Raw genomic sequence first — 26,052 nt, 5'->3', positions numbered from 1 at the left:
ATGGTAGAGCACTTGCACGCGAAAGGCAGAGGTCCCGAGTTCGAGTCTCGGTCCGGCACACAGTTTTAATCTGCCAGGAAGTTTCATATCAGCGCACACTCCGCTGCAGAGTGAGAATCTCACTCTGGAGTCGTGTACATTATTACCTGGCTACCCTGCGACTAGGCACGCGTGAGCGCGGCGGCGCGCAGCCTGTGTGAGCCTCGGGCTGCTGCCACTCACCTGCTGCTACTCGCCGCTCGCCTCTCGCCCGCTGCCTCCACAGCCGGCAGACAGCGTGTGCAGGGCCGGGCCAGGCCGCCGTCAGCTCTGCCTTGCTGTGCCGCTGTATCAGCAGCTCTGCTCGCTGCTCGCTGCTCACTGCTCGTGTCACCTCAGCGCCCGACCGCCGGCCGCCCACGCACCCGAGGCCTTATCGGCGCTCGTACGGTGACTGACGGCAGCAGGTGAGGTGCCGCCGCTCGCACTGCAGGACACGCCTGGACAAACAAAAATCAGCCGCCACGCGTGTGGGAGATCGTCGCCTGAGAACAACTTGACCGATCTGATCGATTTTTTCTGTTGCGTTCTTTATTGCCAGCACAGGGTTCGTACGGAAGGAAGCCTTTGGAAAATCCGTCAGAAAAGTCGGAAATTAAAATCAGTTTTCAAAGATCATCGCTTCATAACGGCTCGACCGACTTGGTAGGTCTTTTTTCGTTCATAACTGTTGGTGGTAATGGTATTTTTGGTACGAAAAAGAAAGTAAAAAACATTGCGTTCAGTTCGACAGTTCTGCTGTCACATGTTTTCATCATAACAAAAAAAAAAAAAAAAAAAAGACTTTGACAATTATACATATAAAAGGGGGACACGTTGTTACCGAAAATCTCGAAAACTGAAACTTTCTGGCAGATTAAAACTGTGTGCTGGACCGAGACTTGAACTCGGGACCTTTTCCTTTCGCGCGCACGTGCTCTATCAACTGAGCTACCCCCTCTTCACAACTTTACTTCTGCCAGTGCCTCGTCTCCTAATTCCAAACTGTACAGAGGGGGCTTGAATCGTGCTTAGGTAGCTCAGTTGGTAGAGCACTTGCCCTCGAAAGGTAAAGGTCCCGAGTTCGAGTCTCGGCCTGGCACACAGTTTTAATCTGCCCGGAAGTTTCATATCAGCGCACGCTCCGCGGCAGAGTGAAAATCCCATTCTGGAAACATCCCCCAGGCTGTGGCTAAGCCATGTCTCCGCAATATCCTTTCTTTCAGGAGTGCTAGTCCTGCTAGGTTCGCAGGAGAGCTTCTGTAAAGTTTGGAAGGTAGGAGACGAGGTACTGGCAGAAGTAATGCTGTGAGGACGGGGCGTGAGTCGTGCTTGGGTAGCTCAATTGGTAGAGCACTTCCCCCCGAAAGGCAAAGGTCCCGAGTTCGAGTCTCGGTCCGGCACACAGTAATAATCTGCCAAAAAGTTTCATATCAGCGCACACTACGCTGTAGAGTGAAAATCTCAATCTCGATAACTTATTCAGCAATTTACTACAAATTTTTACACGACATTCTATCGAACTTTCGGACGGACATAGGCTATTTATTTTTGTAATATATTTATATTATATAGACATGTATATAATATACAGAGTGAAGAAAAACTCACCCACTCAGATTTCGCAGCGCGATTCTTCACATATTGGCAATACAAAAATATCTCTAACAAAATTTCGTTGTGCGCGTATTTTTCTTCACCCTGTATGAAGGGGCAGTATAGTTATCAAAACCTCGGAAAGTTCTTGACCGATTTACTTCCAGTTCTTAGGCGATACTCTAATGAACATTCGGACCGACAAGCCTAGATAATAAAATCGTTCTGAGCACTATGGGACTTAATATCTGAGGTCATCAGTCCTCTAGAACTTAGAACTACTTGAAGCTAGCTAACCTAAGGACATCACACAGATCCATGCCCGAGGCAGGACTGGCTGGCTCTGAGCACTATGGGACTTAACATCTATGGTCATCAGTCCCCTAGAACTTAGAACTACTTAAACCTATCTATCCTAAGGACATCACACAACACCCAGGCATCACGAGGCAGAGAAAATCCCTGACCCCGCCGGGAATCGAACCCGGGCGCGGGAAGGAGGCAGGATTCGAACCTGCGACCGTAGCAGTCGCGCGGTTCCGGACTGAAGCGCGTAGAACCGCTCGGCCACAGCGGCCGGCGCCTGTATACTTTTGTAAGATATTACATAGTATATGAGTATGAAGGGGAACGTTCTTACCAAAAATCTCGAAAAGGGCTTGACTAGTTTGCTTTCAAATTTTTACACAGTGCTCTACTGGACATTCAGACGGAAATGAACATAGAGGAGGGAATGGGGAGGGGGCGGAGCAGATGGACAGAGAGAGGGTGGAGGAGGAAATAGCGGGTGGATGATAACATGGGCAGAGGCGGGGAGGAGGGGGTTGGCAGGAACTTAGGGTGTATATTCAATTTCCACACATACTTAGCAATTGAAAAGCATTGTCGGGTTCTGTAGTTCTTAAACAAAAAAGAAAACCTCAGACGGAAGAATAAACGATATAATTAAAAAATCTATATTACCTTACTTCCATATAGCACATGAGGGCATCCACAAGAAAAGTTTCATATCACTAAATTAAGCGATAACATGTGATATGCACTTCGATTTTGTTAACAATTATTTCAGAAACGAAAAATCATGAAGACCCTGAGCAGCTAACAATGACGATTTTAGAGGATGAAGACAGTATTAGCAATACGATCCCAATCGGCAAATAAGTTCACCGAGGTGGCAGGCACCATCCCTCCGAAACTGTTACCCTTGCGTTGGAAGACGTATTCAAATCTCTACCTTTAAATAACTAAGGAATAACAATCAATGGCTCATATCTGAACCATTTGTGCTCTGCCGATAATGGTGCGCTCGTAATTTGAGGTCTGCAGTAACTAAAGAGTGTGATCCAAGAACCAAAAATTGCCTCACTTTCTTGGAAATGAACGTCTGTGAAAAAAAATAATAAACCAGACAACAAGTTGATGAATACACCTTCCTTACCGACTATGCTAAAACAGCGAAAAACAACCCAAATGCAGGAATTCCTCACAGAATACGACTGGCCTGGGCGCCGTTCCCAAAACTTGACTAACAAGTACATCGCAAGTAACCTGAAGCCCAAGGTCTGTAACACGCCTACACTACCAGTTACATTTACATCTACGTCCACATGACTACTCTGCAAGCCACACTACAGTGGCTGGCAGAGGGTTCATCGAATCATCTTCAGACTGAAACTTCCTGGCTAATTAAAAATGTGTACCGGACCGAGACACGAACTCGCGACATTTGCCTATCGCGAACAACTGCTCTACCACTTCAGCTACCCAAACACAACTCAAGACCCCTCCTCACACTTTTACTTCCGCCAGTACCTCATCTTATACCTTCCAAACACTTCCAACATACAGGTTTAATATGCCACAAAGCTTCATATTAACATACAGTCGGCTGCAGAGTGAAAAATTCATTCTGGCATGTACAGACTATTTCTCTATCGTTCAACTCTGTAACAGAGCGCAAGAAAAAGGAACACTTAAAACCTTTCCGTGCAAGTTCTGATTCTCGAATTTTATTACGATGAACTTTCCTCCCTTTGTACGTTGGCGACAGTATAGCATCTTCGCTTTCGAAGGAGAAACTTGGTGATCGATATTTCATGAGGAGACCTCGCCGCAACGAAAAACGCCTTTGTTTTAGTGATTGACACCCTAATTCGTGTATTATGTCCGTGACACCCTGTCCCCTGTTTCTCGATAGTACAAAACGAGCTGCCCTTCTTTGGACTATTTCGATGACCTCCGTCAATTTTGTCTGGTAAGGATCGTGTCCCGCAAGGCAATGACCTAGCAGAGGACGGACATGTGTAATGTCGTAATGTAGGCAGCCTATTTAGTACATTTCTTGCATCTTCTAATCGTACTGTCGATACAACGCAGTTTTGGTTTGCCTTTCCCGCAACATTATCTATGTGATCGTTCGAATTTAACTTGTTCCTAATCGATACCATGCAGCAGCATGTTTATCAATGCGTTCCAAAACGACGCGCATAAAACGCGATTTTTTTCGGGGCTCATACTTTGTGTTCTATGGTTATGAAGTGTTTTGAATAGCCCTTGGGCTAGCGACCGTTTTAATACCCAACAAAAGCATCGTCTTAGTGTCACTATCTTATTGTACGAGATCAAAGTATGAATATTTTACACATTCTCCACCTTAGGCAAATGGAGCAAATCGGTTGGTTCTTTTCATGTTTGATATGGTCCATGATGGGTCTTAGGGGGTTTATGGAGGCACCGTTAGTCCGCGGGCGGTTTCTTAGAAAACCCAAAAAAAAAAGGTTTTTTGTCATTTTTTCGCACCAAAACGAAGCCGAGCATTCCAAGGAGGCTATGCACAGAAAATGGCTGATATTTTCACGGTATATTCCTAAGATCTAGATCATGAATAACCTTGAAAATTTTCTTGATATCTTTATCCATTTCCGACATTCAGACGTTGAAAACTACCCTATTTATACACTAAAATACGCACGTAATATCGGGTGAGAGTCAGAAACGTAGTCTATAAAGTGACAGCACGGAGAAATACACTGAACCGCCAAAGAAACTGGTATAGGCATGCGTATTCAAATACATAGATATGTAAACAGGCAGAATACGGCGCTGCGGTCGGCAACGCCTCTAGAAGACAAGTGTCTGGCGGAGTTGTTAGATCGGTTACTTCTGTTACAGTGGAAGGTTATCAAGATTTAAGTGATTTGAACTTGTGTTATAGTCGGCACACGAGCGATGGGACACTGCATCTCCGAGGTAGCGATGAAGTGTGGATTTTCCCGTACGACTATTTCACGAGTGTACCGTGAATCAGGTAAAACATCAAATCCCCGCCATTGCTGCGGCCGGAAAAAGATCCTGCAAGGAAGGGTCAAACGACGACTGAAGAGAATCGTTCAGTGTGACACTAGTGAAACTCTTCCGCAAATAGCTGCAGATTTCAATGCTTTGCCATCAACAAGTGTCAGCGTGCTAACTGTTCAACGACACATAATCAATATGGACTTTCGCAGCCGAAGGCCCACTTGTGAACCCTTGATGACTGCACGACACGAAGCTTTACACTTCCCCTGGGCCCGTCAACACCGACATTGAACTGTTGATGACTGGAAACAGGTTGCCTGGTCTGACGAGTCTCATTTCAAATTGTATCGAGCGGAAGGACGCGTACGGATATGGAGACAGCCTTATCAATCCATGGACCCAGCATGTCAGCAACAGCAAGTCTCACTCGACGCCAGCAACAGAAGTGACTTTCCTGAAGTTACGAGATTCACCTTTTCGCTTCGGTTTATGGGGGCGAGCTGCCTCTCGAGTTTGAAGGGATGGACATCAGCGAATCAGGATCGTCTGTTACTTTTATAAACTTCTCCTTCCCATACTTTTGTTTATTGTGGTTGACCACTGGTTTTTCGGGGAGCGGAAGTATCCCTTCGACTCGTATATCACCGTTCCCGGCCAGTGCTGGGGTTCGCTTCAATTTACTTTCCCCCCTACCACCACTCCTCTCAGGTACAACCACTTTCCGTCTCTGTCTATCTCCATCGCTCTCTACTCGATAGTGTCTCGCTGTTAACGAATGGGAAGCTTGCATTACAAGTGGAACGAATGCCTGGATTCTGGTTTCCTTTTCACCTGTCTAAAATTGGAAAAACCCTACGTTTTTGGGGCCAACTTGCTCTCTCAAGAGGCATCAGGTATACACGTCTGAGGGTCTCCCAGTTTGGGTGTTTCCGTACGGTTAAGTGGGGCTGCGAGCTTTTCTTCGCACCAGAACGGATCCGCAAGTGTCCCCGGAGCCCACTTTGTCCGAAGGCGCTGGGTTGTCCACGCCGGCCGGCCTCGCGCTTGTGAGTTGGGGCCAAGGAGCGTGAGGTGAGCGTCCACGGCCGCACAGACAAGCGGCCGCCCCGACGCCAATTCACAGTCTGCTGCTAGTTGCAAATTCAAGTGAAATAAATAGATCCTATTAGTCTCTGATGTAACTGCAACTGGCCTTCTATCAAACGACACTCCACATCATTCATCATATATCCGTATAACTTCGTAACACTGAAGAGCCAAAGAAACTGGTACACTTGCCTAACATAGTGCAGAGACCCCACGAGAACGCAGAAGTGCTGCAGCTGGACGTGACGTGGACTCGACTAATGTCTGAAGTAGTGCTGGAGGGAACTGACATCGTGACTGCTTTGGGTTGTGCGAATCCGTAAGAGTGCGAGGGGATGGAGATCTCTTCTGAACAGCACGATGCGAGGCGTCGCAGATCTGCTCAACAGTGTTCATGTCTGGGTAGTTTTGTGGCCAGTGGATGTGTCTGAACTCAGAAGAGTGTTCCTGGAGCCATTCTGTAGCAATTCTGGACGTGTGGGATTTCGCATTGTCCTGTTGGAATTGTCCAAGTCCATCGGAATGCACAATGGATATGAATGGATGCAGGTGATCAAACAGGATGCTTACGCACGTATCATGTGTGTGAGTGGTATTTAGATGTATCAGGGGTCCCATATGACTCTAGCTGCATACGCCTCAAGCCCCACGCCATTACAGAGCCTCCACCAGCTTGAACAGTCCGATGCTGACCTGCAGAGTCCATAGATTCATGATGTCGTCTCAATACCCGTACACGTCCATCAGCACGATAGAATTTGAAACGAGACTCGTCCGACCAGCCAACACGATTCCAGTCATCGACAGTCCAATATAGGTGTTGACGGGCATAGGTGAGGCTTAAAGCTTTGTGTCGTGCAGTCATCAACAGTGAACGAGTGGGCCTTCGGCTCCGAAAGCCATATCGATGATGTTTCGTCGAATGGTTCGCACGCTGACACTTGTTGATGGCCCAGCATTGAAATCTGCAACAATTTGCAGAAGAGTTGCACTTGTGTCACGCTGAACCATTCTCTTCAGTCGTCGTTGCTCCCGTTCTTGCAGGATCTTTTTCCGGCCGCAGCGATGTCGGAGATTTGATGTTGCACCGGAATCCTGATACTGACGGTAGGCTCGTTAAATGGTCGTACGGGAAAATCCAACTTCATCGCTTCCTCGGAGATACTGTGTCCCATCGCTCGTGCGCCGACTATAACACCACGTTCAAACTCAGTTAAATCTTGACAACTTGCCATTGTAGGAGCAGTAAGCGATCTGCCAACTGCGCCAGACTCTTGTTGTCTTATATAGGCGTTGCCGATCGCAGAGCCGTATTCCGCCTGCTCACATATCTCTGTGTTTGAGTACGCATGCCTGTACCAGTTCGTTTGGCGCTTCTGTGTAACAACGGGGCAGAATAGCATTCTGTGACTGACATACTGAGAGGCTGTTATACTTGGAGATACTGTAAGGAATAATCGTGACTCGATAATAGGACCCGCACTTGCGAGCCGTCGCCAAAGTGCAGTCGTTTATAGTGGGGAATGCTTCTGTCCGATGTCTTGGGGAACCACGCACCTACTGGAAAACTCCAGGTTGGTCACGGTTGCGCTGGGAGCCAATGGTGACGCTTCCTGTAGTGTTTGCACATCATTAACGAGCTTGCGTACACGGACGTTTTCTAGTGTCCCAACAACTAAAAATCCAGAAACTTAAGAGCGGTGGAACGGGATGGCCCACGTACTGGGCGTTCTGTATCTCCTCGACCAGTCCATTTCCCAGTAAATACTTGTGAGACATTTCAGAGAAAGTGGGCCGGTGATCCATCGTCGATAAACCAGGTGTCCAGCCGTTTCCGTGGCTGTACCTCATCTAGCAGAACACGCAAATCATTTGATACAAACTGAAGACATGTTTGGTAGTATGTAAGGTCCTATTAGCGTTGCTGCCGAATGGATGTATTTCACAGCAGTGAAGATGAACAAGTGCTCACAACTCTTCTGGTAAGCATTTTAGAGTCCCTTGTAACCTCCCAACAGATAAATTCTGTAACCTGGCAATAAAGAAGGTGACTAACCTCCCAACAAAAATGTGGCTCATATATAACCTTTCAAAAGAAATATCGTAATGTAACCTTTCAATAATTAACTGACTGTGAATCTAAACTGGTAAATCTGGACGTCAGCGGTGCTGCGTCATGGCCTTGAAAAATCATTCTGAATAAACTCAAAATTCTTACCTAAATGATGTCGCCGGATAATGCGTATATATACGCTCCTGTAAGAAATTTTTCTGGCACAGCCCAGTGCAATGCTAGCCACTAGATTTTGTTATGTATGAAAAACAACTGATTTTCTTTAGGATAATCGGCATGACTATGGATAGGAGAAATTAGTAAAAACTTTAAATTCAGATGAATGACTGTCAAAAATTATCTTTATAAGAAAGATTATTATTGAGAGATTTTTTTTTTGAAAACATTTACATGGGACTTTGAGATAACAATAGTACAAAAATCAGTTTTAGCAATTAACATATGCGCGCGGCAATAAAGAACAATAATATTTTGCTTTTACCTTATACTACATCGTTCAGGCACCTCCATCGTTCTCCACGACCGGCCTTGGTAATTCCATAGCTCTACTGCTCTTCTCGAGCTACAAAACACCACTACTGGACTGCATTGTCCGAACTCCAGGACACAAGAGCTCTCTGTGAGCTATACAACTCGACAACTGCTCTCTACGAGCGACCTGACCCTACCGCCCGACTGGGAGCTACTACTGCTACTGCTGCCGACACTGCTCTCTGGTGTGCGATTCTATTGCAGCTTACATATCGCAGGCAGCGCGTGAGCAGTCCATCGAAGTTACATGTGCTTGAGTGCGCTAGCATGTGCGCTAGTCATGGACTCTTACAAGTTTACGTACTTTTTCCCATCCTTTGGACCACATTGAATATTGCTGACGGAATTAGATTAAGAAGTGGACACTCACAGTAGTAAATGAGTTTTGCTATTGGGGAAGAAAAACAGCTGACGATGGTCGAGGTAGGGAGGATATAAAACGTAGACTGGCCATGGCGAGAAAAGCGGTTCTGAACAAGAGAAATTTGCTAACATCGAGAATAGATTTAAGTGTCAGGAAGTCTTTTCCGAAAGTATTTCTATGGACTGAAGCCATATATGGAAGTGAAACATAAGCTATAAACAGTTCAGCCAAGAAGAGAATAGAAGCTTTTGAAATATTGGAGCGAAAGCGCCAAATAAACTGGTACAGGCATGCGTATTCAAATACTGAGATATGTAAGCAGGCGGAGTACGGCTCTGCGGTCGGCAATGCCTATATAAGACAACGAGTGTCTGGCGCAGTTGTTAGATCGGTCACTGCTCCTACAATGGCAAGTTGTCAAGATTTAACTGAGTTTGAACGTGGTGTTATAGTCGGCGCACGAGCGATGGGACACAGTATCTCCGAGGAAGCGATGAAGTTGGATTTTCCCGTACGACCATTTGACGAGCCTACCGTCAGTATCAGGATTCCGCTGCAACGTCAAATCTCCGACTTTGCTGTGACCAGAAAAAGACCCTGCAAGAACGGGAGCAACGACGACTGAAGAGAATCGTTCAACGTGACAGAAGTGCAACCCTCCCACAAATTGTTGCAGATTTCAATGCTGGGCCATCAACAAGTGTCAGCGTGCGAACCATTCAACGAAACATCATCGATATGGCTTTCTGAGCCGAAGGGCCACTCGTTCACTGTTGATGACTGCACGACACAAAGCTTTAACCCTCACCTATGCCCGTCAACACCTATATTGGACTGTCGATGAATGGAAACGTGTTGGCTGGTCGGATGAGTCTCGTTTCAAATTCTATCGTGCTGATGGACGTGTACGGATATTGAGACAACCTCATGAATCTATGGACGCTGCAGGTCAGCATCGGACTGTTCAAGCTGGCGGAGGCTCTGTAATGGTGAGGGGCGTGTGCAGCTGGAGTGATATGGGACCACTGATACATCTAGATGTGACTCTGACACATGACACGTACGTAAGCATCCTGTCTGATCATTTGCATCCATTCATGTCCATTGTGCATTCCGATGGACTTGGACAAATCCAGCAGGACAATGCGATACCCCGCACATACAGATTTGCTACAGAGTGGCTCCAGGGACACTCTTCTGAGTTCAGACACATCCGCTGGCCACCAAACTCCCCAGACATGAACATTGTTGAGCAGATCTGCGACGCCTCGCATCGTGCTGTTGAGAAGAGATGTCCATCCCCTCGTACTCTTACGGATTTATGGACAAGCCTGCAGAATTAACGATGTCAATTCCCTCCAACATGCTGAAGCTTAGATGAGTAGATCACGTAACTAGTCAGGAGGTACTGAATAAAATTGGAGAGAAGAGAAATTTGTGGTACAAGCTGACTAAAAGAAGGGGTCGGTTGGTAGGACGCATTCTGAGGCATCAAGGGAATTCCAATTTAGTATTGGAGGGAAGCGTGTGGGTTAAAAATTGTAGAGGGACACCAAGAGATGAATGCGCTAAGCAGATTCAGAAGGATATAGGTTGCTGTAGTTATTCGGAGGTGAAGAGCATTGCACGGGATAGAACAGCATGGACAGCTGCATCAAACCAGTCTTTGGACTGAAGACCACAACAACAACAACAACAACAACAACACCTCGCGAAGTACTGCATACTTTTTTTAAAAACGCTCTATATAAATCGTAATCCGTAGCTAGCATAAAACACCGTCTTCGGATACTCAGAGAGTCACCTTTACATCTGCCGATTTCGTCCAATAAAGAACGACGTAATGAATTGTGTGTGCTGCGAGGTTCTCAGTAAATTCACACAAGTAGGTCCGGTGCTCTTTAAACTCGTATTTTGTTGGCTAGGAGACGTTACGGGACTTTGTCGAACGCCTCCACGCGGGGCAGTTGGCGGCTGTTGGCCCACCACAGCTGCAGCTGGGTACCCCGCCTTACAGTCACGTACTACCCGCTCCTGAGGTCCATCCTCATAGCGTCGATGTGTCCATAGTGTTCACACCGGTATGCGTTCATTGTCGTCTTTTATCACCTCACTAACGACACGTGGCACGCTGCTAACTACCTGATGTCCTGCACGTACCGATCAGACATTTTCCGCTAGAACGGCACTGCCACAGTTTGTAAAAATAGTATTTATTCCAGTTTTGATTATACTGCACAACGTACAGGCACGCCACTTTCTAGAGAGTAATACAATCTGGCACAATGACTGTATACAATACCGCATGAAAAGAAATGTGTGTCATAATTAATTATTCTTCCTCGACGGGTTCAGTTCAACGGCTTGCTGGGTATCCGACAGGAGCAATTAAACAATCAAGACAGAAAAGTACCAGCCGAAATACTCTTCATACGAAACGCGCAGTAAACATGTTCAAATGGTTCAAATGGCTCTGCGCACTATTTAGGTCATCAGTCCCCTAGAACTACTTAAACCTAACTAACCTAAGCACATCACACACATCCATGCCCGAGGCAGGATTCGAACCTGCGACCGTAGCAGTCACGCGGTTCCGGATTGAAGCGCCTAGAACCGCACGGCCACCGCGACCGGCCGTAAACATGTATCAATGTAAATAATTTAAGTAGGCTATGTCTCAATATTATACGGAGTGGTCCATTGACAGTGTCCGGACCAAATATCTCACGAAATAAGCATCAAACGAAAAAACTACATAAAACGAAACTCGTCTAGCTTGTAGGGGGAAACCAGATGGTGCTATGGTTGGCGCGCTAGATGGTGCTGCCATAGGTCAAACGGATATGAACTGCGTTTTTTTAAATACAAACCCGTATTTCAATAACATATTAGTGTAGTACGTAAACAAATGTGAATGTTTTAGTTGGAATACTTTTTTCGCATTGTGGTAGATGACGCCGTAATAGTCACAAACGTGTAAGTACGTGGTATCACGTAACATTCCGCCAGTGCGGACGGTATTTGCTTCGTGATACATGGCTATTGTGATCAAAATGCCCAACGGGCGTGTGCTGTGTATGCTGATCGGTATCCTGGACGACATCATCCAAGTGTCCGGACCGTTCGCCGGATAGTTACGTTATTTAAGGAAACAGGAAGTGTTCTGCCACATGTGAAACGTCAACCATGACCTGCAACAAATGATGATTCCCAAGTAGGTGTTTTAGCTGCTGTCGCGGCTAGTCCGCACATCAGTAGCAGACAAATTGCGCGAGAATCTGGAATCTCAAAACGTCGGTGTTGAGAATGCTACATCAACATCGATTGCACCTGTACCATATTTCAATGCACCAGGAATTGCATGGCGACAACTTTGAACGTGAAGGTGTACAGAAATTACGTGGCGATGGCAGATTTTTTGCACACGTTCTATTTAGCGACGAAGCGTCATTCACGAACAGCGGTAACGTAAACCGGCATAATATGCACTATTGGGCAACGGAAAATCCACGATGGCTGCGCAAGTGGAACATCAGCGACCTTGGCGGGTTAACGTATGGTGCGGCATTATGGGAGGAAGGATAATTGGCCCCCATTTTATCGATGGCAATCTAAACGGTGCAATGTATGCTGATTTCCTACGTTATGTTCTACCGACGTTACTACAAGATGTTTCACTGCATGACAGAATGGCGATGTACTTCCAACATGATGGATGTCCGGCACATAGCTCGCGTGCGGTTGAAGCGGTATTGAACAGCGTATTTCATGATAGGTGGACTGGTCGTCGAAGCACCATACCATGGCCTGCACGTTCACCGGATCTGACGTCCTCGGATTTCTTTCTGCGGGGAAAGTTGAAGGATATTTTCTATCGCGATCCACCGACAACGCCTGACAACATGCGTCAGCGCATTGACAGTGCATGTGCTAACATTACGGAAGGCGAACTACTCGCTGTTGAGAGGAATATTGTTACTCGTATTGCCAAATGCAATGAGGTTGACGGACGAAATTTTGAGCATTTATTGCATTAATCCAGAATGAGATTTTCACTCTGCAGCGGAGTGTGCGCTGATATGAAACTTCCTGGCAGATTAAAACTGTTTGCTCGACCGAGACTCGAACTCGGGACCTTTGCCTTTCGCGGGCAAGTGCTCTACCAACTGAGCTACCCAAGCACGACTCACGCCCCGTCCTCACAGCTTCACTTCCGCCAGTACCTCGTGTCCTACCTTCCGCAATATCCTTTCTTTCAGGAGTGCTAGTTCTGCAAGGTTCGCAGGAGAGCTTCTGTAAAGTTTGGAAGGTAGGAGACGAGGTACTGGCAGAAGTAAAGCTGTCAGTACCGGGCGTGAGCCGTGCTTCGGTAGCCCGGATGCTAGAGCACTTGCCCGTGAAAGGCAAAGGTCCCGAGTTCGAGTCTCGGTGGGGCACACAGTTTTAATCTGGCAGGAAGTTTCATATTGCATTAATGTTGGGTAATCACGCTGTAACAACATGCGTTCTCAGAAATGATAAGTTCACAAAGGTACATGTATCGCACTGGAACAACCGAAATAAAATGTTCATACATACCTACGTTCTGTATTTTAATTTAAAAAACCTACCTGTTACCAACTGTTCCTCTAAAATTGTGAGCGATGTGTTTGTGTATTACAGCGTCATCTATCACAAAGCGAAGAAAGTGGTCGAACTAAAACAGTCATATTTCTTTACCTACTACACGAATATGTAATAAAAATATGGAGGTTCCTATTTAAAAAAAAAACGCAGTTGATATCCGTTTGACCTATAGCAGTGCCAAATAGCGGGCCAACCATAGCGCCATCTGGTTTCCCCCTTCAACCTAGAGAAGTTTCGTTCTTTGTAGTTTTTTCGTTTCACGCTTATTTCGTGAGATATTTGGCCCAGTCATGATCAATGGACCAACCTGTATACTGTTGTTGTTGTTGTGGTCTTCAGTCCTGAGACTGATTTGATGCAGCTCTCCATGCTACTCTATCCTGTGCAAGCTTCTTCATCTCCCAGTACTTACTGCAACCTACATCCTTCTGAATCTGCTTAGTGTATTCATCTCTTGGTCTGCCTCTACGATTTTTACCCTCCACGCTGCCCTCCAATGCTAAATTTGTGATCCCTTGATGCCTCAGAACATGCCCTACCGGCCGGTCCCTTCTTCTTGTCAAGTTGTGCCACAAACTCCTCTTCTCCCCTATTCTATTCAATACCTCCTCATTAGTTACGTGATCTACCCATCTAATCTTCAGCATTCTTCTGTAGCACCACATTTCGAAAGCTTCTATTCTTTTCTTGTCCAAACTATTTATCGTCCATGTTTCACTTCCATACATGGCTACACTCCAATACAAATACTTTCAGAAACGACTTCCTGACACTTAAATCTATACTCGATGTTAACAAATTCCTCTTCTTCAGAAACGCTTTCCTTGCCATTGCCAGTCTACATTTTATATCCTCTCTACTTCGACCATCATCAGTTATTCTGAGGTGACAAAAATCATGGGACATCTCCCAATATCGCATCGGGCCTCCTTTTGCCCACCGTAATGAGGCAACTCGGCGTGGCACGGACTAAACAAGTAGTCGGAAGTCCTCTGCGTAAATATTGAGCCGCGCTAATACTATTTTTTTTGGGGGTGGGGTGGGGGGGGGGGGGAGGTGGTCATCAGCCTTCTGTCCTGTGCTAACCTCTTCCTCTCAGAGTAGCACTTGCAACCTTCGTCCTCAATTATTTGCTGGATGTGCTCCAATCTCCGTCCTCCTCTTCAGTTTTCGTCCTCTACAGCTCCCTCTAGTACCATGGGAGTCATTCCCTCATGTCTTAACAGATGTCCTATCATCCTGTCCCTTCTCCTTATCAGTGTTTTCCACATATTCCTTTCCTCTCCGACTATGCGCAGAACCCCCTCATTCCTTACTTTATCAGTCCACCTAATTTTCAACATTCGCTGTAGCATCATATCTCAAATGCTTCGACTTTATTCTATCCCGGTTTTCCCACAGTCCATGTTTCACTACCATAAATGCTGTACTCCACACGTACATTCTCAGAAATTTTTTCCACAAATTAACTCCGATATTTGATATCAGTAGACTTCTCTTGGCCAGGAATGCCCTTTTTGCCATTGCTGGTGTGCTTTTGGTGTCCTCTGATGTCCTCCTTGCTCCGCCCGTCATTGATTATTTTACTGCCTAGGTAGCAGAATTTCTTAACGTCATCTACTTCGCGAGCATCAGTCCTGATGTTAAGTTTCTCGCTGTTCTCATTTCTACTACTTGTCATTATCTTCGTCTTTCTTCGATTTACTCTCAATCCATTTTTTGCACTCATTAGACTGTTCATTCCGTTCAGCAGATCATGTAATTCTTCTTCACTTTCACTCAATATAGCAATGTCATCAGTGAATCGTATCATTGATATCCTTCACCTTGAATTTCAATTCCACTCCCGAACCTTTCTTTTATTTCCATCATTGCTTCTTCAAAATGGCTCTGAGCACTATGGGACTTAACATCTGTGGTCATCAGTCCCCTAGAACTTAGAACTACTTAAACCTAACTAACCTAAGGACATCACACACATCCATGCCCGAGGCAGGATTCGAACCTGCGACCGTAGCAGTCGCGCGGTTCCGGACTGCGCGCCTAGAACCGCTAGACCACCGCGGCCGGCATTGCTTCTTCGATGTACAGATTGAACAGTAGGGGCAAAAGCCTACATCCTTTTCTTATACCCGTTTTAAACCGTGCACTTCCTTCTTGGTCGTCTACTCTTATTATTCCCTCTAGCTCTTATACAAGTTGTATATTACCCATCTCTCCATATAGCTTATCCCCATGTTTCTCAGAATTTCGAACATCCTGCACGATTTTACATTGTCGAACGCTTTTTCCAGGTTGACAAATCCTATGAACGTGTCTTGATTTTTCTTTAGTTTTGCTTCCATTATTAACCGCAACGCCAAAATTGCCTCTCTCATGCCTTTACCTTCCCTAAAGCCAAACTGATCGTCATCTGGCGCCTACTCAATTTTCTTTTCCATTCTTCTGTATATTACTCTTGTAAGCAACTTGTATGCATGACCTGTTAAGTTGATTGTGCGATACCTCTCGCGCATGTCAGGTCTTGTCGTCTTCGGAATTGTGTGGATGATGCTTTTACGAAAGTCATATGTTGTGTCACCAGATTCATACATTCTACATACCAATCGAATAGTCGTTTTGCTGCCACTTCCCCCAATGATTTTAGAAATTCTGATGGAATGTTATCTATCACTTCTACCTTATTTGATCTTAAGTCCTTCAAAGCTGTTTTAAATTCTGATTCAAATATTGGATCCCCTATCTCTTCTAAATCGACCCCTGTTACTTCTTCTATCACATCAGACAAATCTTCACCCTCATAGAGGCCTTCAGTGTATTCTTTCCACCTATCCGCTCCCTCCTCTACATTTAACAGTGGAACTCCTGTTCCACACTTAATGTTATCACCCTCGCTTTTAACGTCACCCTAGGTTGTTTTGACTTTCCTGTATGCTGAGTCTGTCCTTCCGACAATTATTCCTTTTTCGATGCCTTCACATTTTTCCTGCAGCCATTTCGTCTTAGCTTCCCTGCACTTCCTACTTATTTCATTCCTCAGCGATGTGTATTTCTGTATTCCTGAGTTTCCCGTAGTATTTTTGTACTTCCTCCTTTCATCGATCAATTGAAGTATTTCTCCTGTTACGTATGGTTTCTTCGCAGTTACCTTATTTGTACCCATGTTTTCCTTCCCAACTTTTGTGATGGTCCGTTTTAGAGATGTCCACTGCTCTTCAACTGTACTGAGCTATTCATTATTGCTGTATCTATAGCGTTAGAGAACTTCAAACGTATCTCGTCATTCCTTAGTACTTCCGTATCCCACTTCTTTGCGTATTGATTCTTCCTGACTAAAGTCTTAAACTTCAGCCTACTCTTCATCACTACTATATTGTGATCTGAGTCTATACCTGCTCCTGGGTACGCCTCACAATCCAGTATCTGATTTCGGAATCTCTGTCTGACCATGATGTAATCTAATTGGAATCTTCCGGTATCATCCGTCCTGTTCCAAGTATACCTCCTCCTCTTATGATTCTTGAACAGAGTATTCGCTATTACTAGCTGAAACTTGTTACAGAACTCTATTAGTCTTTCTCCTTTCTCATCCTTGTCCCAAGCCCATAGTCTCCTGTAACCTTTTCTTCTACTCCTTCCCCTACAACTGCATTCCAGTCCCCCATGACTATTAGAGTTTCATCTCCCTTTACATACTGTATTACCCTTTCAATATCCTCATACACATTCTCTATCTCTTCATCTTCAGCTTGCGACGTCGGCATGTATACCTGAACCATCGTGATTGGTGTTGGTTTGCTGTCGATGCTGATAAGAACGACCCCGTCACTGAACTGTTCACAAAAACATACTCTCTGCCCTACCTTCTTTTACATAATGAATCCTACTCCCGTTATATCATTTTATGCTGCTGTTGATATTACCCTATACTCATCTGACCAGAAATCCTTGTCTTCTTTCCACTTCACTTCACTGATCCCTACTATATCAAGATTGAGCGTTTGCATTTCCCTTTTCAAGTTTTCTTGTTTGCCTACCACGTTCAAGCTTCTGACATTCCACGCCCCGACTCGTAAAACGTTATCCTTTCGTTGATTATTTAATCTTTTTCTCATGGTAACCTCCTCTATGGCAGTCCCCTCCCGGAGATCCGAATGTGGGAATATTGCGGAATCTTTTGCCAATGGGGAGTTCATCATGACACTTTTTCGATTACAGGCGACATGTCCTGTGGATACACGTTACGTGTCTTTAATGCAGTGGTTTCCATTGCCTTCTGCATCCTCATGCCGTTGATCACAGCTGATTCTTCCGCCTTTAGGGTCAGTTTCCCACCCCTAGGACAAGAGAGTGCCCTGAAACTCTGTCCGCTTCCCCGCCTTCTTTGACAAGGCCTTTGGAGGAATGAGGGTGTCTTCTTCAGCAGGAAGTTTTCGACCGTCAATGTTGATTATTAATCAAAATTTAAGTGGCGGCGGGATTCGAACCCGGGACCAAAACATTTTGATTATGAATCTAAGGGGAGACCCCTCCTCTTGTTTGCCTCTTCAGTCTTGGTTATAGACGAGACAACATCTGTAAAAGATGGAATAACTAACTTCCACAACCGACACACATGGGACGACTGCAATCCTCATGCTTCTGTATAGGCTAGACTTAAGCGCCAGTTTAAGATTTGTGTGTGAGCTGGAAATGTAGATGAATGTCTGGTAGGGCCACACGTTCTGCCACCACGTCTTGCAGGTGCTGTCTGCAGGGACTTTATTGAGAACACCCTCCAAGACCTACAAGAAGATGTGTCTCTGCAAATGAGAAGAGACATGTGGTTTACGCAAGACGGATCTCCAGCACATTCCAGTCTGAATGTTCGAGATGTACTGGCTGTTATCTGCCATGATAGACGGATAGGTAGACGAGTACCAGATCCGCGGCCTGCACGTTTCCCTGACATCACTGCTTTGGGTTACTATCTATGGGAGCACGTTAAACAATTGGTCTATCCAGAAGACCACCTGGATGAAGAAACCTTTGGAAACTCTCTGAGGGTATCTGAAAGTGTGTGACTGTCTACGATTCGGCGAGTGAATGCGTGTTTGGAGGCAAGGGTGCATTCGGAGGATTTGTTGTGAGTTCATGAGCTCATGAGCTCAGATCACCTAAATCGTAAATTTTCATTAATAAGTCGAAAATTAAGGATTTTTTGGACAAATTTTTGTGTGAACTTTCTTTCTTGTTTTGTGTAACGAACCTGTCCCTAAACTTTCTAAATGTATTTTTGGAACAACCTGATATACTGAAATTATTTACTTTCAGACTGGCATATTTACTACGTTTTTAATATGAAGAATATTTCGGTTGCTGCTAGGGATTCATGCAAGAACGTTTTCAACGAATCAAAAATTTTTACCTTTCCAGGATTATGCATAAATGTTGTTAAATTGTTTAAGCACGTTCCAGCGTGGATCCGCGATGTTAACTCCTCTGACTATCCTTACTTCTCGCACGTATTCCGTCCCTCTTCAAACCTCCTCTAACCAAACTCTCAGAAACTTTGCCTAAGATCTTGGTTCAGTGTTACAGACCCCTAATTTTCGCAACATATTTCTTTGGAATTGTTCTTATATCTCTAAAGCTCATGCATATTGTTTTCTTCTCATTTACCACTGATCTATGCTCTTTGGGCCGTCTTTCTGCTTCTGTTCCCACACACTCCCTTTTTCTACACACATCAAAAAAAGTTTTGCATCATCCCGTTTTCCGCAACTCCTCAAGACAGACATTGACTACGTATCACAGACACAGTCCTTTTGGCTGTTCATAGATGTCACTAAACCCGCCCAAAAATGTAAACAACCATGCATGAGCAGCGCCTATTAGACGGAGGGGTCCAATAGCCAATCAGTTCCAGTCATAACACCAGGAAGGAGGTACATGGCTCGTGTTGTCTGTAGTTCAACCGTGCCTAGACGGTCAATACTGCAGTTCGATCGCGTCCGCATTGTTACTTTGTGCCAGGAAGGGTTCTCGACAAGGGAAGTGTCGAGGTGTCTCGGAGTGAACCAAAGCGATATTGTTCGGACATGGGGGAGATACAGATAGACAGGAACTGTCGATGACATGCCTCGCTCAGGTCGCCCGAGGGCTACTACTGCAGTGGATGACCGCTGCATACGGATTATGGCTCGGAGGAACCCTGACAGCAACGCCACCTTGTTGAACAATGCTTTTCGTGCAGCCACAGGACGTCGTGTTATGACTCAAACTGTGCGCAATAGGCTGCATGATGGGAAACTTCACTCCCGACGTCCATGGCGAGGTCCATCTTTGCAACCGAACCACCATGCAGCGCATTACAGATGGACCCAAAAACATGCCAAATGGACCACTCAGGATTGGCATCGCGTTCTCTTCACCGATGAGTATCGCATATGGCTTCAACCAGACAATCGTCGAAGAAGTGTTTGGAGACAACCCGGTCAGGCTGAACTCCTTAGACACACTGTCCAGCGAGTGCAGCAAGGTGGAAGTTCCCTCCTGTTTTGGGTGGTATTATGTGGGGCTGACGTACGCCGCTGATGGTCATGGAAGGCGCCGTAACGGCTGTACGTTACGTGAATGTCATCCTCAGAACGATAGTGAACCATACCGGCAGCATACTGGCGAGGCATTCTTCTTCATGGATGACAATTCGTGCCCCAGTCGTGCACAACTTGTGAATGACTTCCTTCAGGATAACGACATCGCTCGACTAGAGTGGCCAGCTTGTTCTCCAGACATGAACCGTATCGAACATGCCTGGGATACATTGAAAAGGGCTGTTTGTGGACGACGTGACCTACCAACCACTGTGAGGGATCGACGCCGAATCGCCGTTGAGGAGTGGGACAATCTGGACCAACAGTGCCTTGATGAACCTGTGAATAGTATGGCACGACTAATACAGGCATGCATCAATGCAAGAGGACGTGCTACTGGGTATCAGAGGTACCAGTGTGTACAACAATCTGGATCACCACCTCTGAGGGTCTCGCTTTAAGATAGTAGAACATGCATTGTGTGGTTTTCATGAGCAATAAAAAGGGCGGAAATGATGTTAATGTTGATCTCTATTCCAATCTTCTGTACAGGTTCAGGAGCTCTCGGAAACGTGGTGATGCAAAACTTTTATTGAAATGTGTAAATTAGCTTCACTGTGTCCATTAATAAAAATGCCAGTACAACATGCCAACTCTGCCTCTGCTGCTGGCAAGTGCTGCGTTAAATTATTTATAAATGATTTATAAAATATGGGGAACACCAGAGGCGTCAATACAGAGACTTGAGGTACTCTCTAACTACAGCGCCCGTAACGAAAACAGCTACCTCAGTGTCATCTCACCACCTTACAACACTGCCAGTTAGGGATAATTTCAAACGTTAGTAAAAATTTCGACAAGATATCAGACATCCCTACTTTTAGTCTAGAATCTAATGCAGGACTTTCTAAGAAGAAAACTCATGTGAGCCGCTATGAAAAAAATAAAAGCTAACATTACAAGAAATTTTGAAGGAAATTGTTCTTAACTTCAGCCTATGATAAAACAAAACCACTGACATATTTTGACTGAAAAAAGCAGTGTACATTCTGGAATGCTATAGATGCATGTGATACATATTTTATCGTGGAAACATAAAAGTATTCCGAGATAAAATAAAATACCACAAGGGGTGTGAAACTATTCCACCTATGAACGAAGCATGACGGCCCTGACGAATTTGCGTTTTGTTCGATGGTATACAAACTTCCAGCGAGAAAGTTGTTAAGAAAACTTGAAACGTCCCCTTTTGAACTATTATACATGACTGTGCTTTAACCGACATACAATATTTTTAGCGCAACGCAATCTGACTTTCAAAAATCCCTACAAAAGAATGGCCCTGACTAACATTAACCTATACGTTTCACAAATCACTTACCTCACAAAAATCTTGGTTATTCGAACTACTGCAATACAGCGACCGCCACTACTGCCAGTTAAATAAAAGATTCAAACTACTGAAGGCACTAACTACTGATAGGCGTAGTTAGCAAATGAAAGATTTTGATAGAGAACAAACAATGTATTTACCTTAATATCATCAAAAGTCATAATATATATAGGAGTTCATAACATCCATTCTTACAAATACCAAAACTCCGCCATTTCTCTCTCCACATCCAACACTGCTGGCGGCTCACCTCCAACTGCGCAACGCTACGCGCTGTTCACATCCAGCTGCCGCTGCCCAACACTACAATGGCAGACAACAATGCAAACTAGCCACAGACTGCACACAGCACAGCCAGTGGTTTTTCATATAGAGCGCTACGTGGCGTTACCAATAAGAAAACATAAACAGCCTACTTACAAACTATAAAGTTAATTTTGATAATATGTACAGCATCATTAGTGTACCGTGCCACCTACGAAATCGTTTTATTTCCAAGAGACTCCGTGCGCGAGTACTTGTGTGCCGCCACCAAGAGCATTGTTCCGATGTCTCGCCTGAATACTACCGCAAAAATCCGCTACCTCTCGGAATTTTCAAAACTTTTCAGCTCTTACTGACCCTTTGTCACTGCACCCGTCACCCAGATGGCCGATATACGCTATAGGACAGGGGCGTCCAACCCGCGGCCAGCGGGCCGCTTGCGGCTTTAAGCAAATATCGAACTGTCCCAAGAAGTGAGCATCTATCACACCATCGGTAAACAAGTTAATGAATAAAAAATTCCATAAAATTACGTTTGTGTCAAGTTATGATAAAGCGAATATTGTCAATATGAAACACCCACGACACAATACTACTCTCTCATTGGTCAATCCCGTTTCCTTTCTATTCTATTATTGTTAAGTACAATGAAGCGCCAAAGAAACTGGTATAGACATGCGCATTCCAATACAGAGATATGTACAAAAATGGGTCAAATGGCTCTGAGCACTATGGGATTTAACATCTATGGTCATCAGTCCCCTAGAACTTAGAACTACTTAAACCTAACTAACCTAAGGACAGCACACAACACCCAGCCATCACGAGGCAGAGAAAATCCCTGACCCTGCCGGGAATCGAACTCGGGAACCCGGGCGTGGCAAGCGAGAACGCTACCGCACGACCACGAGATGCGGGCATAGATATGTAAACAGGCAGAATACGGCGCTGGAGTCGGCAACGCCTATATAAAACAAGAAGTGTCTATCGCAGTTCTTAGATCTGTTACTGACGCTACAATGGCAATTTATCAAGATTTAACAGAGTTCGAATGTGGTGTTACAGTCGGCGCACGAGCGATAGGACACAGCACCTCCGAGGTAGCGATGAAGCGGGGATTTTCCAGTACGACCATTCCAGGAGTGTACCGCGAATATCAGCAATCCGGTAAAACATCAAATATCAGACGTCGCTGCGGCCGGAACAACATCCTGCAAGAACGGAACCAACGACGACTGAAGAGAATCGTTCAAAGTGACAGTAGTGCACTCTTTCCGCAAATTGCTGCAGATTTCAATGTTGGCCCGTCAGCAAGTGTCAGCGTGCGAACCATTCGACGAAACATCATCGATATGTGCTTTTGGAGCCGAAGGCCCACAAGTTTACCCTTAGTAACTGCACGATACAAAGTTTTATGTCTCGCCTGGGCCCCTCAACACCCACATTGGACTGTTGATGACTAGAAACATGTTGCAACTTCCTGGCAGATTAAAACTGTGTTCCCGACCGAGACTCGAACTCGGGACCTTTGCCTTTCGCGGGCAAGTGCTCTACCATCTGAGCTACCGAAGCACGACTCACGCCCGGTCCTCACAGCTTTACTTCTGCCAGTATCTCGTCTCCTACCTTCCAAACTTTACAGAAGCTCTCCTGCGAACCTTGCACTCCTGAAAGAAAGGATACTGCGGAGCCTGGGGGATGTTTCCAGAATGAGATTTTCACTCTGCAGCGGAGTGTGCGCTGATATGAAACTTCCTGGCAGATTAAAACTGTGTGCCCGACCGAGACCTTTGCCTTTCGCGGACAAGTGCTCTACCATCTGAGCTACGCAAGCACGACTCACGGCCCGTCCTCACAGCTTTACTTCCGCCAGTTAATGGTGTGGGGGGCGCGTGCGGTTGGAGTGATACGGGGCCTTTGATACTTCTAGGCAGGACACTCACAGGTGACACGTACATAAGCATATTGTCTGATCACCTGCATCCAGACCTGTCTGTTGTCCATTCCGACGGACTTGGGCAATTGCAGCAGGACAATGCGGCACCCGACACATCCAGAATTTCTACAGAGGGGCTCCAGGAGCATTCTTCTGAGTTTAAACCCTTCCGCTGGCCACCAAAATCCCCAGACATGAACATTATTGAGCATATCTGGGATGCCTTGCAAAGTGCAGTTGAGAAGAGTACTCCACCACGTCATACACTTACGGATTTATGGACAGCCCTGCCGGATTCATGGTGTCATTTCCCGCCAGCACTACTTGAGAAATTAGTGGAATCCAAGCCACGTTGTGCTGCTGCATTTTTGCGTGATCGCGGTGGCCCTACACGATATTAGGCAGGTGTACCAGTTTCTTTGGCTCTGCGGTGTTCATTATGCGCGGCCCAAAGATATTCGTTTTCGTCCAATGTAAGCTAAAAGGTTGGTCACCAGTGCTATAGAAAACTAACTATAGGTACTATCATGCCACTACTTCCATTGAAGTCGAGCAAAATGCATTTGTGCGTCAGGTTTTGAGAAGGGAAGTTTTGTAGAAGTGCACCATAAGACTATTGTCCTCAGCAAGCAATAATTGCATTGAACACAAAACTTTGTTGTTTCAGTTACAGCGTGTCTTCACTCCTTTAAAATTTTTGTGCATCCTTACACATACTGAACCAAAAACCAAGTGGACGGGGAAGCTAAAGTACGGTGGTTTCTGAGCTAATTAATTTTTATGTTTTTTAACGTGTATTTTTCTAGCTTTGGGTTACCTTCATAGGTCGTGGTATCTAAGTACAGTTATATGCTCTAACTTTTTGTCAAAATCGTCGAATTCTGTAGATTTCCATTTTTATTTATATCCATTTCTTCGGGGGTCAAAATACGTCCTCACATCTACAGATTGTGCCGACATTACTGCTCTCTTAATATGGAATACAGACGATTGCGAAATACCATAACGTCTTGTTGTCATTTTCTGACCTTACACAAGTATCAATTATTCCTGGTTTCTTCACTGTTAGTGAGGCCATTCAAGAACTTCAGTACGTTTGATACGACAAATTTAGATTGTTTTCGAATGTCTTGTAGCCCCCTACGCGGGACTTTGCTTCTGCACTCTTAGCTCATTAGCAAACACACGCCGACGCACGTTGGCACGGGGGACTGGAGGAACGCGTGAGCACACGGGTATCGGACGCAAACACCGTACCTTGCACACTGAGCTGGCACTGACCTACTGCACTACCAACAGTGAGGCAACGGAGGGGCCTTGAGGCGGGCGAATCTCGGCTATTAGCGGCTGCGGACTGGCGTCTAATTTCGTGATGGCCTCTCTAACCTACCTTGCAGCACTGTGGCTCTCTGGTGAACTTTCTCTGGCTCCATCGGGCCAAGACCTCCAACGAAACGAATGTGTGCACCTCCTCACATCGGACGTTTATTTGTGCGACTTCTGTGCACCCGAGCCATCCCTGAACTGAAAAGCCAGCGTCTGAAATACACTACTGACCATTAAAATTGCTACGCCAAGAAGAAATGCAGATGATAAACGAGTATTCATTGGACAAATATATTATACTAGAACTGACATGTAATAACATTCTCACGCAATTTGGGTGCACAGATCCTGAGAAATCAGTACCCAGAACAACCACCTCTGGCCGTAATAACGGCCTTGATAAGCCTGGGCATTGAGTCAAACAGAGCTTGGATGGCGTGTACAGGTACAGCTGTCCATGCAGCTTCAACACGATACCACAGTTCATCAAGAGTAGTGACTGGCGTATTGTGACGGCCGCCACTGACCAGACGTTTTCAATTGGTGAGAGATTTGGAGAATGTGCTGGTGCTGGCCAGGGCAGCAGTCGAACATTTTCTGTGTCCAGAAAGTCCCGTACAGGACTTGCAACATGCGGTCGTGCATTATCCTGCTGAGATGTAGGGTTTCGCAGGGATCGAATGAACGATAGAGCCACGCATCGTAACACATCTGAAATGTAATGTCCAGTGTTCAAAGTGCCATCAATGCGAACAAGAGGTGACCCGAGACGTGTAACCAATGGCATCCCATACCATCACGCCGGGTGACGAATACACGCTTCCAATGTGCGTTCACCGCGATGTCGCCAAACACGGATGCGACCATCATGATGCTTTAAACAGAACCTGGATTCATCCAAAAAAATGACGCTTTGCCATTCGTGCACCCAGGTTCGTCGTTGAGTACACCATCGCAGATGCTCCT

At 45.5% G+C, this 26,052-nt stretch overlaps 2 non-coding genes across 2 annotated transcripts; one reads left to right on the top strand and one right to left on the bottom strand.

Moving 5' to 3' along the window:
* The first annotated feature begins 1,046 nt into the window (after positions 1–1,046).
* On the top strand, positions 1,047–1,121 carry Trnas-cga (transfer RNA serine (anticodon CGA)). Its single transcript has one exon. It is a non-coding gene; the product is annotated as a tRNA-Ser (tRNA).
* Positions 1,122–13,073: 11,952 nt separating this feature from the next.
* On the bottom strand, positions 13,074–13,148 carry Trnas-cga (transfer RNA serine (anticodon CGA)). Its single transcript has one exon. It is a non-coding gene; the product is annotated as a tRNA-Ser (tRNA).
* Between the last annotated feature and the right edge of the window lie 12,904 nt (positions 13,149–26,052).

This window comes from Schistocerca serialis, chromosome 1 (assembly GCF_023864345.2).
Source record: "Schistocerca serialis cubense isolate TAMUIC-IGC-003099 chromosome 1, iqSchSeri2.2, whole genome shotgun sequence".
Lineage (NCBI taxonomy): Eukaryota > Metazoa > Arthropoda > Insecta > Orthoptera > Acrididae > Schistocerca > Schistocerca serialis.
This window is presented reverse-complemented; position numbering and strand designations above follow the sequence as displayed.